Source organism: Sceloporus occidentalis, unplaced genomic scaffold (assembly GCF_023333645.1).
Source record: "Sceloporus occidentalis isolate IW3139 unplaced genomic scaffold, rSceOcc1.0.p SCAF_1, whole genome shotgun sequence".
Taxonomy (NCBI): domain Eukaryota; kingdom Metazoa; phylum Chordata; class Lepidosauria; order Squamata; family Phrynosomatidae; genus Sceloporus; species Sceloporus occidentalis.
Window position 1 is genome coordinate 89,091,930 of NW_028316981.1, and position 15,766 is coordinate 89,107,695.

The following is a 15,766-nucleotide window of genomic DNA, read 5'->3' on the forward strand; positions in this document are numbered from 1 at the left end:
TGGTTTTCCTGCACTGGCCATCAAAAGAATTTGAAATCAGAACCATCCCATCTCTAATTTAGAGAGCCTCCAAAGCTCAGTGTTAGGGGAGAAGAGTTGAATCTCATTGCTAGCATCCTACTTCCTGTTCTGAGCTTATGGGAGATCCAAAACAAAGAGAAAGTCTCTGTGGCCTTGTTAGCCTTTGAAACTCATCACGAAAATCGCATTGTTCTTTTGCATCAGGTGAGGAACATTTGATTCTGCAGGAAGTTTGGACTATACATCCCACAACCCTCTGCTATTGCTGAGGCTAAAACAGGAGATGGGCCAAAGTTTCTCCATCTGCTTTCTTGCATCCTCATTTTAAGAGAGGGTCAGAGACAGTAGTAACTGTAAGCAATAGCAAGTACATTCTAGCACTCCTTAAGCAATTTACAATATGTAAGCTAATTGCCCCCAACAAGCTGGGTACTCATTTTAGCGACCTTGAAAGGATGCCAGGCTGAGTCGACCCTGAGCCCCTGGCTGGTATTGAACTCACAACCTTGTGGTTTGTGAGTGAATGGCTGCAGTGCAGGCATTTAGCCACAAGGGCTAAGATGTAAGAAACATCTGGCTATCAAACACAGTCCAAGTTTACAAATGGAGTAATTGCCCACCAGCTTGGATTTCCCCCTACACCTATACCACTGGCATTCAGATGCTATGTGCAACATGGCTTGCACAAAACTTAAGATCTTTCAAAAGAGGGTGCAAATTGTGCAATCAGTTCTACACAGAAGTGCTTTTTTTTTTTTTGCAAAAGCTGTACAGTTACATAATTCTTAAGACCTGCAATTGCTACACTAAGGCTGATGCAAATTCACCTACTTGTTACATACTTTGAAGGAAATAAATCGTACATGTAATTCTATCCTGTTGCTTTTGAATCACTGGTCCTTCCTATTAATTGACTTAACCTGCCTTACATTAGTGGGAGAACAAATGTGAAATGTTCTGTACTTCATAAATATTTGGAGACAAAGTTCTTCCTTCACCCCAGTCTTTATAATTGGCTCTTGAAATGTTTGGTGTGTCTTTTCATTACCTTTTAAGATAATAGCTATTAAAGCTGCAATCCCAAGAGCCAGAACAGGCCAATAGAGTCATGCAGTATGTTGCACATGAATCTTGGAGACCTGGGTTCCAGTTTTCCAGAACCCACAAAGGCTTTGGCAGTTCACTATTCTTTATTTTTTGGCCCCCTAAAAGTGACAGTGGCAGAAGGCACCCTGGGCCATCTTTTCGCCCTGGTAAGCCCAGCTTATTCAAGTAATGGGATGTTGACATGCCTCCAGGTACTCACAGGAACACACCTCTTTATTTAACAGTAAGGCAAGCATGACGGATGTTCCTGTTACGCAGGGAAACAGCAACCATACAAGAGGTTTGCAAAGCTAGGAGCAGCCAGGCAAAGTGGACTGCTTTTCATTTGTTCTGGCCTTAGGCCCAATGAAGTGCTCACATAAAATGTGACCTACCAGTTTCTGCCAAAAAGAATATACACTTGACTTGCTGACATCATCTTCTTTGCTTTGGCATGTGAAGATATCCTCCAAGAACGCAAACGTCATCATAATATCTTGAAATCCTGTATTTCTGCTTTTGACTTCAGCAGGGTGACACTTCATAAATGTTAATGTATGGTTTTTTGGGGTTTTTTTATTTATATACCGCTATTCCAAAGATCATAGCGGTGAACAGCAAGTAAGCTAATTAGCAAGTAAGCTAAGTATGGTGGGAAAAGGCTTCTTTGTGGAGGGTTTTGAGGTGAGAAGGCCACTTCCTCTGCTGATTCTAAGGCATGTAAAGTACATTTGGCTCAGTTTACCTGGGGAAGCTCAGGCATGAGGCTAGTGAAACGAACAGGTGCTTTCAGTGCTAAAGTTGAAAAGTGAATGTTTTATTTTGGGTATTAAAAATAATTTCAAGGGAAAAGATGAAAACTTTTTTAAAAACACTTCCTAGCTCTAGAAGGCTTCTTTCTTTTTTCTTTCTGCAGAGTCAAGTGTGTTTTTTCACACACTCCTGTCTTAGAATCAAGGCGCTAAAGTCGCAAGCCATGCTGCTTTTCTTACAAAGTTCCAGTTCAGCTTTCTAAAACAAAACAATAGTCTCTTTCAGGATGCAGCCAGGACAGAATGAAACTGCCCTAAGAAAATAAGTGTATTTCTTGTCTTAATTTTCAGAGTGCCATGTTTTCATACTGAAACCATCTTGTGGCACCTTTAAAAATAACCAATTTCAGTGTAAGCTTTTGTGAACTCCAATCCATGTCCTCAAATGTGGTTCAGGAACTGGCAAGCTAACCCCAAGGCAACAGGGGGTTAAATTCCGTATCCTACATGTCATGCAATTTACAGAACCCTCTCCTATTATATAATCTTGTAGATTTATAGAATAAAAATTTACTTTCAATGTTAGAGCAGAAAATGAGGAACGGTTGCTTTATTTGACAGAAGATTATGTTCCCAAGAATCTTTAACATCTCCAAGCTCTGCATCTATAGATAGTTAGGTTAATTTCTAAAAATAGCTCTAGTTCCCTCTAGCTGCTGCTCCTTCAACTCATTTGCCTTCTAGTCGATTCTGACTTACGTTGCTCCCAAGGCAACCCTATCGTGTGTTTTTTTCCTAGCAAGTTTTGTCCAGAGGGGGTTTGCTATTGCTTGTCTCTGAGGCTGAGAGTGCGCAACTTGCCCAAGGCCACCTGATGGATTTCCATGGCTGAGCAGGGATTTAAACCCTGGTCTGTAGTCCTAGTCTAACCCCATGTACTACATACATATTTTGGGCTAAACAAGACACATTGAGGGTTTAAAAGAATGTGTGGGGAATTACTTGCTGAGTTTTTAATTTTCCAACAAGGCTGGGGAGCATGTGGTCCTCCAGATGTTGTGGCTATACTGACTATAGCTGATGGGACGTGCCATCCAGGAACATGCAAAGAGCCCTTAGCAGCCCCTGTCAAGTAAAAATAAGTTGCTTATACAGATAATAATTTTAAAAGTGAAAAGAATATTTGAAAGGGGGGGGGGTGAGGAGAGAAATAGATTAATATTTTGTGATAGCATGGAATTGGTTTCCCTGTGTTGGCTCTTGACATTCTTCCACACCCTTTCCTTAGCTTATGCCTTTGGGAAGGCTGTGTTGTCTCAAGGAAAGACAGGAAGAAATAATGTCTTAATTTGGAGAGAGTACAGGTTTTTTTCAAAATGAAGAAGACAAGGAAAAGGGTAGTCATGAGGGAAAATTGTTCCCAGAGGACAGCCACCATTGCTAAAGGTTACAGTCCCATAGCCATGTACAGCTGCTTTGCATGATTTTGTCACAAATTGAGCAGCTTAGACGAGCTTCCAGGAAAAGCAAAATTTTGTTTCATGAGTTGCAACATTTTAAAAAGAAATTTGCCTTATGCACATTATGTCCAGATGTCTGGAACATACCCTTCTGAGTCAGCTGATGATAATATTTCCCATCACATTTTGTCTCTGGGAAGATTTTTGCTTACACTTTATAACAATTGTTCTCATTTCCTTTGGTCTTCCAGGTGTCTTGGCTTTCCATGCCCAGAAGCCTCAGAAAGCATGGTTAATGGTCAGGGACTTGGGGAAATAAAGTCCAAAACATCTAGAGATCAAAGTCTAAGAACCACTGGTTTAGAGTAGTGGGCTTAACTACATTCTTTTGACTTTCACTTTTTTTCAATTGAAAGGTTATTATGTCAAGTTCTTTCTTTAGAGGTCTTCCCTCTGTGACCAGGATAGGCAGAATGGGGCTATCCATTTGTTGATAGATGGCAGTTCACATGAGCCATTCAGCCAACAAAAGAAAGAGAGAGATGAGTGTTGCAGTCTGGCAATATCTGGAATATCAAACATTCCTCTTCCTTAGGAATACCAGTGTGAAAACTGGATGTGGCTCCTGTGCCTATGGTGGTTGTACAGAAGAGAGAATTTCAGCAGGTGTTGCTTGTAACACAACCAAGTAAAAAAAGCAAAACCTGCTGAACTACCCTCTTCTACACAACCATTAAGGGTACAGGAGAGCTCTCTAGTCTTCACTCTGGTAACCCCACTGTCCCTGCACTACAGGAATGCAATTATTTGTGTTAGACTCCTTCAAGAAAGAGAACAGGAGATAAGGAATGTTTCAATTGGTCACCATGATGTGAAACGGGGCTGCAGGCTGAGACTGACATGGATGGCAATGTGTGCTACATTACAAAGGAGAGAACAACTCTTTATTTGAAGTGCTGTCCAGTTGAAGCTGAGGGGTAATTCAGACTGTGTAAATAATTCCAGTAGAACGTGGATTGAATATGTGTTGTTTGCATGAATTTTGAATGCATCCAATTAAGTTCTGGGGAGGCTGGCAAAACCCTCACAAGACCCAGGATAATTAAAAACCCAGGATAATTGATCTCGGATTCTGTTGTTGTTATCGTTGTTTCTGAGTTCTCCTCAAGATTTGCATTGTTGGCTGTGCGAATAACTGATGCTAATAAGCCAGGATAAAATTCTGCATGTTTTGAATGTGTTTCAAATACATCTGCATCATCGGCCCCATCTTTATTCACAGTGCTGATGCGTATGAACAACAGAACTCTCAGAGATGCAGTTCAGGTAGAAAAAAATAGTGTGATCAACAAATCTGGAATTCATGAATGAGATTATTCACATAGTTGCGTTGCAAAACAAAACATGTGAATAACCCCCTAATTAAAACACCATACGACCACCATAGACCTAGAATAGATGCCCTAAAGTTGCCCAGCATCAGCCAGCAGTGCCTGGAGAACCAACTGAAACACGTCGATTCCTTCTTTTTCCTTCTTTCCAGCCACAGAAAAAAAAAACATAGAAGACGTCACCAAAGGAATCCTGGGGGGAAGGATGGCAAGGGCTCTTGGGTAATATGAATTGTTTGGGAATCTTACTAGATTAGTCACTTGTTTTCCAGCCATCCTGGAGGTAAAAGTTTTCAGTTTTCTCTCTGGTGTCTAATCTGAGAGGAATTCAAGGCACATGACCTACCTTCAGGGTTCTGCCATGAACTTGTTCACCCCAACTTTGGCATTCTGGTCAATTAATTTAATTGCTAAGCCCAGAAGGCTCCATTGTTCATGTCTTCATGAAAACAGGTCTTGAAAGAACCAGCTGCCACTTCATGGGGCAGGCAGCAAGAGTAGCCATGTTTGTCTGTTGCTGTAAAAATAACTTGAAGGTGCCACGCAAGTCTCCTGCCACTCCTGTACACCATTTACGTGGCTTAAGCTTTTATGGAAACCGGCCTGATAAAATGGGCTGCTGTCCACTAAAGCTTATGCCAAATATAATGTATTAGCTTTCTGTTTTTTGCTTCCACCTCATATTATTAATCTTGCAAATGACTAGTCAGAATAATCTAGAATAATGGAATTATCATCATCTAGTGTAAAAGAAAAAAACAATGCATGGCTTCTGATTATCACTGATTTTCTTATTGTTAAGTACTGAAACAACAGAAAAAGAAACGCAAGACTCTTTCTTGTCTCCTTAGTGTCCTTTTGTTGCCAGGTTTATCTGAAAGAAAGTTACTTAAACTTAACAAAAGGGATAGGTCAGGGGTTGGAAAAATATGACACTCTAGCTGTTGTTGGACTCTACTCCCAGCATTACTCACCACTGGTGCTGCTGGCTATGGCTATTGGGACTTGCAGTCCAAAACCATCTGAAGCCTACACGATTCCATAATGGTATCTCATAATATAACACATGAATACACAGAAATAAAATCTACTATGTTCAATGGGCCTTGCCTCCAGGTAAGTGTGTTTAGGATTGTTTCAACCTCCTGCCCATTGCTCCCCTTAATGTAACTTTTATCTCATGTTGAAGGACTCGACAAGCTTTAGATCCTTGAGACTGAAAGCCTCCCTGATCAGTCCCCCTTCACTACACCTCCCCCCTTCCCCATTCCCCAAGTTGGAAAGGGCACAATCTGGGACCTTTCTGCAAGAACAGGGTGTTCATAGCAATAGCAATAGCAAGTACATAGTTTTTTGTGGGGTTTTGGGGCTATGTGGCCATGTTCTGGAAGAGTTTATTCCTGACGTTTCTCAAGCATCTGTGGCTGGCATCTTCAGAGAATGCTGGCATGGGAGTGAGTGTGTGTGAGTGAGTGAGTGAGTGTGTGTGTGTGTGTGTGTGCGTGCGCGCACACACACACACACACAGTGTGACCCTTGGTTAAGAGGAAGTGAATTTACATGATACACTCTGTATCATGTTGAATGGTAAGGCCTCAGGATGTCCATTTAATTAATGATCCATTGTCTGTTAAGAAATCTCCCTGACCCTGGGTAGGTTTCATTTGCACAGGCTTGGTTTTAATTTTGGTGTTTTTCAGGACTGGTAGCCAAACATTGTTTACTTTAAGGTTTATTTTTTCCTGTTGAAGTTGTCCAGGTGTTTATGGATTTAATGGCTTCCCTGTGCATCCCTGATAGTTGTTGGCTTGGTCTAGAATTTTAGTGTTTTCAAATAGCATTTATGCCCAGGGTGGTTTATAACAGTTCTGCTACTACTGATTTTTCTGGATAACCCACTTTGCAGTGTCTCTCATGTTCAGCAGTAGCAGAAGACATTATAAACCATCTGAGATATCAGGTCAGAATGCACAGGGAAATCACTGAAATCCATAAACACTGGACAACTTCAACAGAAAAGAAAAAAAACCTTTAAAATAAACAAACCGGAGATGTGGGATAAAAATAAATTATTATTATTATTATTATTATTATTATTATTATTATTATTATTATGGCTGCAGTATCAGGGCTCCCTTTGTGCAAGAGCAGAATTCTTTCCTGTGGCCTCTGGGACACAATCCCAGAGAGTATAGAATTGCACTGCTAATGAAGTTAAATTGTTGTTTTGGGGGCTTTATTGGTCAAGAAAGTTTTTCACTATCATTCACTTTATTTTAAAAATTATATAAAAGAGAACCGATGCATGTGTCAAAAGAGTGAAGGCTATGCCTAGCAGATTGGTCCAAATTAGCAGGGTAAGCAAGCAAAATGTTGTGTGTGTGTATGGGGGAGGTATTTCTGCAGCAGAAATAGGTCCACCCTTTTTGAAGTCCAAAGTAAGACAACCAGACATTTTCAAAGCCCACCTTATATATCCCTTTCAAGTTGTTTCCCCATGTAAACATGGAAGAACATTAACAATTTAGTTGAAAGTACATCCTCTCTGTCTGTCATCTAGTTCAAGGCACATGCTGCCTATCTATCATCTATCAACACTTCCATCCTTATTCTGAAAAAATAACATTTGAAATTCAATCAACAGGAACTTTGGGGGGTTTTTTACATCATTTTAAACAAGAAATGTAACTGAGAAATTCAATTAAGAATTTATGATAAGAGTTAGGTTGTTATTGTTGTCTTAGCATATCACGCATATCACCATTACACACACAAATTATACCATTAAATATCAAATGGAGTTCATCCATAAGTCTAATTTTTGCAGCCAATAAGGCAAGGGTTTGGGGAAGTATTATGCTGCATCTCCCCGCCATATCTTACTGCTTCAATATGGTATGGAGAGGCAAAAGGGGCTATACAAAGTATCTAGACAAATAGGAATGGGTTAATCAATTTAGGAGTCTCCAACAGGACTTGAGTAACATAGCAACTTCACACTTGTATTTCCCAGGAATTAGTATAGGTCAGTTAACAACAAAGTATTGGGAGAGATGCCACTGGAGATAACATGGCACTCTCCAACTGTCCTGATTTGGTAGGGATAGTCCTGATTAATTCTCTGTTGTCCCAGTTTTTCAGCTGCTTTAAAAGTCCCAGTTTCTCTCTTTCTTTCACTTACCCATTTTGTCCTCAGATTACTTAATTTACTGCAAACGAAGATGACAGTGCTAAAGTAGTTTGCACTCAGTTAACTCAGTAGCAAGGAAAGGTGAGTAAGGGATGGAATCTTGCCCTTTTGTCTAATTCCCACATGCTGCTGTTAATATTTTAGCTGCTCTTTGTCAATATATGCTTCCCCATTCTTCTACTGTTTTAGACTTCTTCTCTTAACCTGTCTTTCCCCATTGCCTCTTTTGTCATTCTCAGGAAACACTAGGCCATCTTGTATCATTTCACAGAACATTCTTATGCAGGGCCTGTTCTGCTGCACTCAGATTAACCTGTGTCAATAATTTGCATAGACATCAGAGAGCTCAGTGTTCTGGAAATCCCCTTTTCTGACCAAAACTTCCTCCCTGGGCTCAGAGAAGGCGTCATCATCGTTTTGTTTCATGGCTTTCTGTGAGACCAAAGCAGAGAGGCTAAACAGAGCAGACGGAAGGGGTAAACAAACCATGTCAACACTCCCTCCCTTGTAGTGGAAGAGCCCCCCCCCCCCCCCCCATGCACACATTTCTCCTTGACTGGTGAGTTTCCTTTCAGTTCTGTCTAAAGTCATAGAATCATAGAATCGTAAAGTTGGAAGAGACCACTAGGGCCATCCAGTTGTTTCTGATTTATGGCGACCCTAAGGCCAAACTATCATAGGGTTTTCTTGGCAAGTTTCTTCAGAGGGGGGGTTGCCATTACACTCTTCTGAGGCTGAGAGAAAGTGACTTGCCCAAGGTCACCCAGTGGGTTTCCATGGCCAAGCTGGGATTTGAATCCTGGTCTCCCAGTATCCTAATCCAATACTGAGACCATTACATCACACTGGCCCTTCATGCAGAGTACTGAAAAATTGCTTTTTTGGACTACAGCTCCCAGAAAAGGTAACTTTTCAGTCTCTGATCCTATGCAGAAATATGTCAACCCAAGGCCATTGAAATCAATAGACACAATTACCTCTGCACAGGATTTGGGTGCAAAACTTCCTTGCAGCTTCTGATCTGTTAATGTACAGGCATCAACAGCAGGAATACTCATGCTGAATATCCTCATAATTGCCTCTCAGTTGGTTCTCATTCCACAAAGAAGGAAAGCTTGATTCCCCCCCCCCCCCTTTCATTAACAGTTTCAATACCTGGGAATGTAATATACAAGAGCAGCTTACCATGTGCATGTCTCCAGTCATAAGCATACTCTCCGAAACCTTGTCACCAGGAAAGATGTGTGGAGACTGCTTATGTGATCAAGGAGATCTAGGCACTGAAGAGCTTTCAAACAATGGCTCATAACCACCGGTAAATTGTGGAGCTACCATGATGAATATCATGCCTCACTGACTCCCATATGGGGATAGCAGCCAGGATGATCAGATGTCATAACTGCAAAGAAGGACAAGACACTGCAATATGTAAGACATTCAAGAAAAATGTAGGACATAACAAAATAAAAACTACACACTAAAATAAATATTAATTCATTCAATATGGTTTATTTACACCTATATTACATATACTGTATTTTATTATGTACTCAACTGTATTTTTCTGATGAACTTATCTTTGTTAAAAGGCTGTGTTGGCTTGCAACATACTTCTAGAACTCTGAGCACAAAAAAATGATTAAAATTATACTTTACTAGCAACAAAACCTTGACTGAATATATATTTAATTCATTCTTTTCATTTGTCCATTTTGCTCAAATCCCTTTCAACATTTGCATTGTGTCCTCAAACAGCCCATTGCCTAAGATGTTTGCTGTCCTTTTCTCCTTCGAGAAGCAAACATGCCCTGAGCTCTGAGAGCGAGTCTTGTCTGGTATTGCTGCTCCTAGGAAAAAAAGGAACTTTAGAAGAATCCATCCTATACCCCTATTTGCAGTGAGGACAGGCTGCTAAGTAGACACATTTCTTGAAGGGGAACAGCAAATGACAAGTTACTCAATGTGCTTCTTAGTCATGCTCAGAAAGATATTTTGGAATTCCTCCTGGATAGAAGAGTCAGGATATATAGTGTGGGTATATAGTGTGCCCTGACTTAATATTTACCCACCACTCAAAACAATGTGCTCTAGAGGGATTGGCTGTTGTTTGTGTGATATGTAAACATTGCTCTATCTGAACACATAGTGCCTTCAGTTATATCTAATTAGGGCCTTAGAACTTTTTTGTATAAGAAACTTAAATCACCTTTTGTTCTTCCTTTTGCTCTTTATGTTCCTGACACTTTGGGGCTGTGCAGACAGCCTCTAAGGGGCAGCCTGCAGCTCCTTTTTGTGCTCTGCAAAGAGTGTGATAGCCACAGTGCTTCAGCTTTACGGTGCTCCTTTGGCACTGCGTTGTATGGACACAGTGCCAGAGGAGCACCATGGTGCTGTGCACCATGTAGTGCAGCATGTGGCGTCATGCTGCCCTGGGGGCAGAGCTAGGGCATGCATCATATCGATGCCATCCCCCAACTCTGCCCCCAGGGCACCCTTTCATGGCAGTGTGCACAGCCCCTGTCTGATAACAAGAGTTGGAAGATAGAAATTTGGGCAAGCAAGGTTTTTGAGTTACAAGAGTATTATTCACTTATCGACCCATGGAGATATAAATTCCAAAATGAGAAGGATTTTACATTTTATTCAGCCCCTCACAATTCGGCCTCAAGAATTGATATGTTCTTCATCACAAAAAACTTCATTAATGAAACTAGAGATGTGAGAATAAAAGTGAATAAATTGACGGATCATAACCAAGTAGTATTAGAAATAAAACAATGTAAGAAGGATTTGACTTGGAGATTAAATGAGAATTTGTTAAAGGAGGAGAAAATTCAGAAACAAATCAGAGAACAAATTAAGCTATATTTCAAAGAGAATATGGACCCCAGTATAAAAATGAAAGTAATTTGGGACGCCTCAAAAGCAGTGATTAGGGGGCATATAATGAAGAAAGGGGCGGAAAAGAAAAGAGAAAGGAAAAGGAAAATTGCAAAGATTTCGGAAGAAATTCAGGAAAAGGAAAAAGAGTTAATGGAATCTGGAGGTAAAAGCAAAAATCTCAAAAAACAACTAACATTTTTGAAAAAGCAATTAGACAATAAAATGACCGAGGAATTAACGAAAAAGATGAAATTTTTAAAACAAAAACATTTCGAGTTTGGTAATAAATGTGGTAGACACCTTGCAAGGAAAGTCAGGAAGAAACAAGAAAAACATATGATAGATGAAATTAGAGAAGAAAACAAAAGCTATACGGATCTGAAAGAGATAAAAAGAACCTTCCTAAAATACTATCAAAAATTATATAAAAATCAACAAGAAGGAGAACAAAGAGAGATAAAGATACAGAGATATTTGGAAGATATAGAAAAACTTAAATTAACAATAGAGATGAAAGAACAATTAAACATGGAGATATCACTAACAGAGATAAAACAAGCAATTAGCAATATGAAAAATGGAAAATCACCCAGGCCTGACGGATTCTCAGCCGGATATTATAAAATATTTTGTGAGGAATTATGTGAACCACTCCAAAAAACATTTAACGATATTAAAACGGCGGGGATACCAGATACATGGAAGGAGGCTAATGTGGTGGTAATACCGAAAGAAGATAAGGATAAAACACAGGTGCAAAATTATAGACCAATATCTTTGTTGAACAGTGACTACAAAATTTTTGCATTTATATTATCGGAAAGATTAAAAAAAATACTTAAAAATTGGATCCATCAAGATCAATGTGGCTTCCTCCCAAAGAGACATACAAAACAACACATAAGAACAATAATAAACCTAATTGAATATTATGAAAAAAACCCGGGAACAGAATCAGCCATTTTGTTTGCAGACGCGGAGAAGGCTTTTGATAACCTAAATTGGACGTTTTTATTTGAACTCATTGGAAAACTGGATTTGGGAGATAATATAACATCGTGGATAAAGCAAATATACAAGGACCAAAAAGCAAAATTAATGATAAACGGCACCAAAACAGAGGAATTTAAAATAGAGAAAGGAACGAGGCAGGGGTGTCCGTTATCTCCGCTTCTCTTTATCATGTGTTTAGAGATACTATGCCAGAAGATAAGAAACGAGAGACAAATTAAAGGAACGACGATAAAAGGTAATGAAACCAAGATCATGGCGTACGCAGACGACATAGCATTAATAACAGAAGACCCTCTGAAAAGCATTCCTAAAGCCATTGAAATAATTGAACAGTATGGACAATGGGCAGGTCTAAAACTAAACAAAAACAAATCAGCATTGTTAACACTGAATATAGATGAGGGAGGAAAAAAGAAACTAAATGAGATAGCAAATATACAAATACAGAAAAAAATCAAGTATTTAGGCATAGTAGTCACTAACCGGAACTCAGAATTATTCGAAAATAATTACAAGAAAACATGGCAGGAGATAAAAAAGAAACTGTTAAAATGGTCTAAATTGAAACTATCTTTGATGGAGAAAATTGCTTTAATAAAGATGAGTATTCTACCTAAATTAATGTTTTATTATCAAAAACTGCCCGTGACACTAAATGAGAAAGTCTTTAACCAATGGAGGAAGGATCTACAGAAATTCATTTGGTCGAGAAGGAAATCAAGAATAAAGTGGAAGATAATGGTGGATGTAAGGGAAAGAGGAGGCCTTTCACTCCCAGATTTAAGACTATATTTTCATGCAAATTGTCTTGAATGGATTATGAATTGGATCAAATTGGATAATGAAAATTTGCTAAACTTGGAAGGCTTCAACATTAGATATGGGTGGCACGCATATCTATGGTATGGTAAACTAATACAAAATAAAGAATTCAATGACCATATACTAAGAAGAGCTTTATTACGAATCTGGGCTAAATATAAAGGAAAAATTTATAGACATATCCCGTTATGGGTGTCACCACATGAAGCCCTCATGAAGAGAAGTAAATTAATAGACAGGGGATGGCTGATATACAAAGATTTGGTGGAAAATGTGAATGGAAGGATACATATGAAAAGCAGGGAACAAATGATACAGGAGGGAATAGATATGGGTTGGTTTACATATAGGCAGCTTGTAGGAAGATTTAAAGATGATATGAAACAACACGGAATAACAATGGAAAAAACAGAATTGGACATGATAATAATGAATGAAGGAATAGATAGTAAGGGGATGATATCTAAGCTATGCAAAGTATGCCTAAAAATAGATGTTGAAGAAGAAACTATCAAACCCAGTATGGTTGAATGGGCAAAAAATATCGGCAGAAACATCAGACTAGAAGATTGGGAAAGAGCATGGGGCAAAGACTTAGAATTCACGGTGTGTGTGGATATTCGAGAAAATTATATAAAGATGCTACATAGATGGTATCTCCCCCCAATCAGAATTGCCAAAATGTATAATACTAGAGAGACAGATTGCTGGAGGTGTGGTAAGCATTTGGGAACCTTCTATCACATGTGGTGGTCTTGTCCGGTAATACAAAAATTCTGGAAAGCGGTATATATTTGCATAAAAAGTATGTACAATATAAATGTAAAACTAATTCCAGAAACGTATTTGTTAAACATTGTTACTGATACAGAGGTCAGAAAATACTTGAAGCCAGTACTCTACTTAATCACAACTGCAAGGATAGTAATCGCCAGAAATTGGAAAAATCAGGGAGAAATAGATGTAGAGGAATGGTTGATAAAAGCACTGGATGTAGTAGAGATGGATATGATTACCACACGTTTAAAGGATACTGTCAAATATGAGGATAATTATGAAGATATATGGTTACCCCTATCCAAATATTGTAAGAAACGCTGGACATGATCTGGAGCGCTCCAATAAATATATATGTATAACTTAAGGTTAAGAAATGATAGGACGAAAAGAATGGTAGTCCCCCTTGAGGATAAATAAAAGAAGAGACGGTAATTCCCAGATGAGTTTGATATAATAGAATAAATAAGAAATAGAAATGAGCAGTGGATACCATAGTACCTACCAGATAAACAGTAATGGAAAAAGAGAAACTTAAGGAGTGGTGCGGTAAGGAAAGCTGATGTAAATTGAGGAATGAAATAAGAAATTCACAGCTGTATAGATATAGAAAGAAGAAGTATAAAATGGAATAGAGGGATCTGAAACTGGAAGACTCTTTTATTTGTATGGTTTGATTCGTTGATTTGTCGATTAGTTTGTTTATAAGTACTTACTCTCTTTGCTTTTTTTTTGGTTTCTCTTTTCTTGTTTATGGGGTGGGGAAGGGGCACATGAAATAAGTTTATGAATGAGATGTATCATTGAGGATGCCTTTGACTTTTTTTTCCTTTTTTTTCTTTCTCTTTCTCTTTTTTATTTTGTGTTATACAATCAGCTTAAATGAGCGTGTATATATGTATGTAAAGAGTATTTAAAAAAAAATTTGGGCAAGCAAGGTTTTTGTTAAAAATTGTTTGTGTTTTCTCACTGCCTGATAACAAACACTATTTGGGCAGTGTACAAAACATACAGGTATAAAATACCAATTGCAAACAAAAAGCAGAATTGGCACATAAGAAATATATAAAATACAAGATATAAAACACAAGAAAAAAGCAATAACAAAATCCAGTACAAATTATGTTACAAACCAAGCAAAGCAAGAGTTGCTTTAAGCCCAGATGAACATTTTGAAGCAAGTCACCGGCTCTCATCCTCAAGGCCAGACTACATATTGTTGTCAGTTAACAGAAGTTGCAAAAAGTATCTTTAAAGTTGAACAGATGTAGTTCAGTTTAAAATGGACTGTTTTTATTTTGATCTAGATTAGGGGCTGCTAGACTACTTTTCTGCAATAGCTCCCCTTTCCTTTTTTTTTTTGGTCTCTGGAAGTGCAACCAGTAGCATAAATGTATTACACACATTGGTGCGTATTTTTGTACTTTCACGTTGATGGTTAATACTGTTCACTTTCCTTCAGGAATTCACATCCATTCACCCCCACTCTCTGCCGAAAATGCACAGTCATCCAAATGCATATGAAGTGGACAGATGGTCACATGTGCAACAAGGCATATTTCTCAGGATTTCAGCAGATACTCCAGTAAAAACCACAAAGCCTTTTCCCTCAGAGTTTGAGTTTTTCAGGGGGTGCAAAAAGCCCAAACTCCTGCGAATCATGTGTGGTTGGATCACATTCTATTCAACTAGAATGAGGAGCATTTTGATAGTGTAGACTGGCCATCTGTTTCATTAAGAGTGCATGCAACATGGGCCCCTTTCTTGTCCTTATAATCTTGGCGTTAAAGTATGAGAAGTGTATAGTTTCCCACACCTCAGCAAACAAAATGGCAGGCAACCCTCATGGAAACATAGAAGATAACTTTTGCTCTGTCTGGCACATTATGCAATACAGATGGTTCAGATAGAGACCAACTCCTATTCAGAGCCTGAAAGAGCATGTTGACTCTTATTTTGAAAAGGTAATGAACAGGAAAAGTATGAGTGACAGTCCAACTCAGAATAGGTGTGAAAAGATTGGTGGGTTACAAGTCAAGAAATGTTCTGGGTTTATATCTCATTGACTGTTGATAAAGGAAGAGCTTGCAAACATTACTTTTTGGGGCTACAGTTCTCCAAACTTCCTACTTGGAGGCTTTTCATTTTGATGAAACAGTTTAACTGATTATTTTTTTCAGAAGCTGAAGGCAAAGGAGCAATCTGTAGGAATTAACATACCCTCTCACTGTCCTGATTAATTCTCTGTCTTCCCGCCTTTTCAGCTTCTTTTAAAAATGTCTCCATTTCTCCCTCCTCCTACTTTCTCCCTTTGTCCTCAGCTTACTTCAATTGCTGCAAACTGAGTTCAAAAAGTAAAAGTCATTTTGT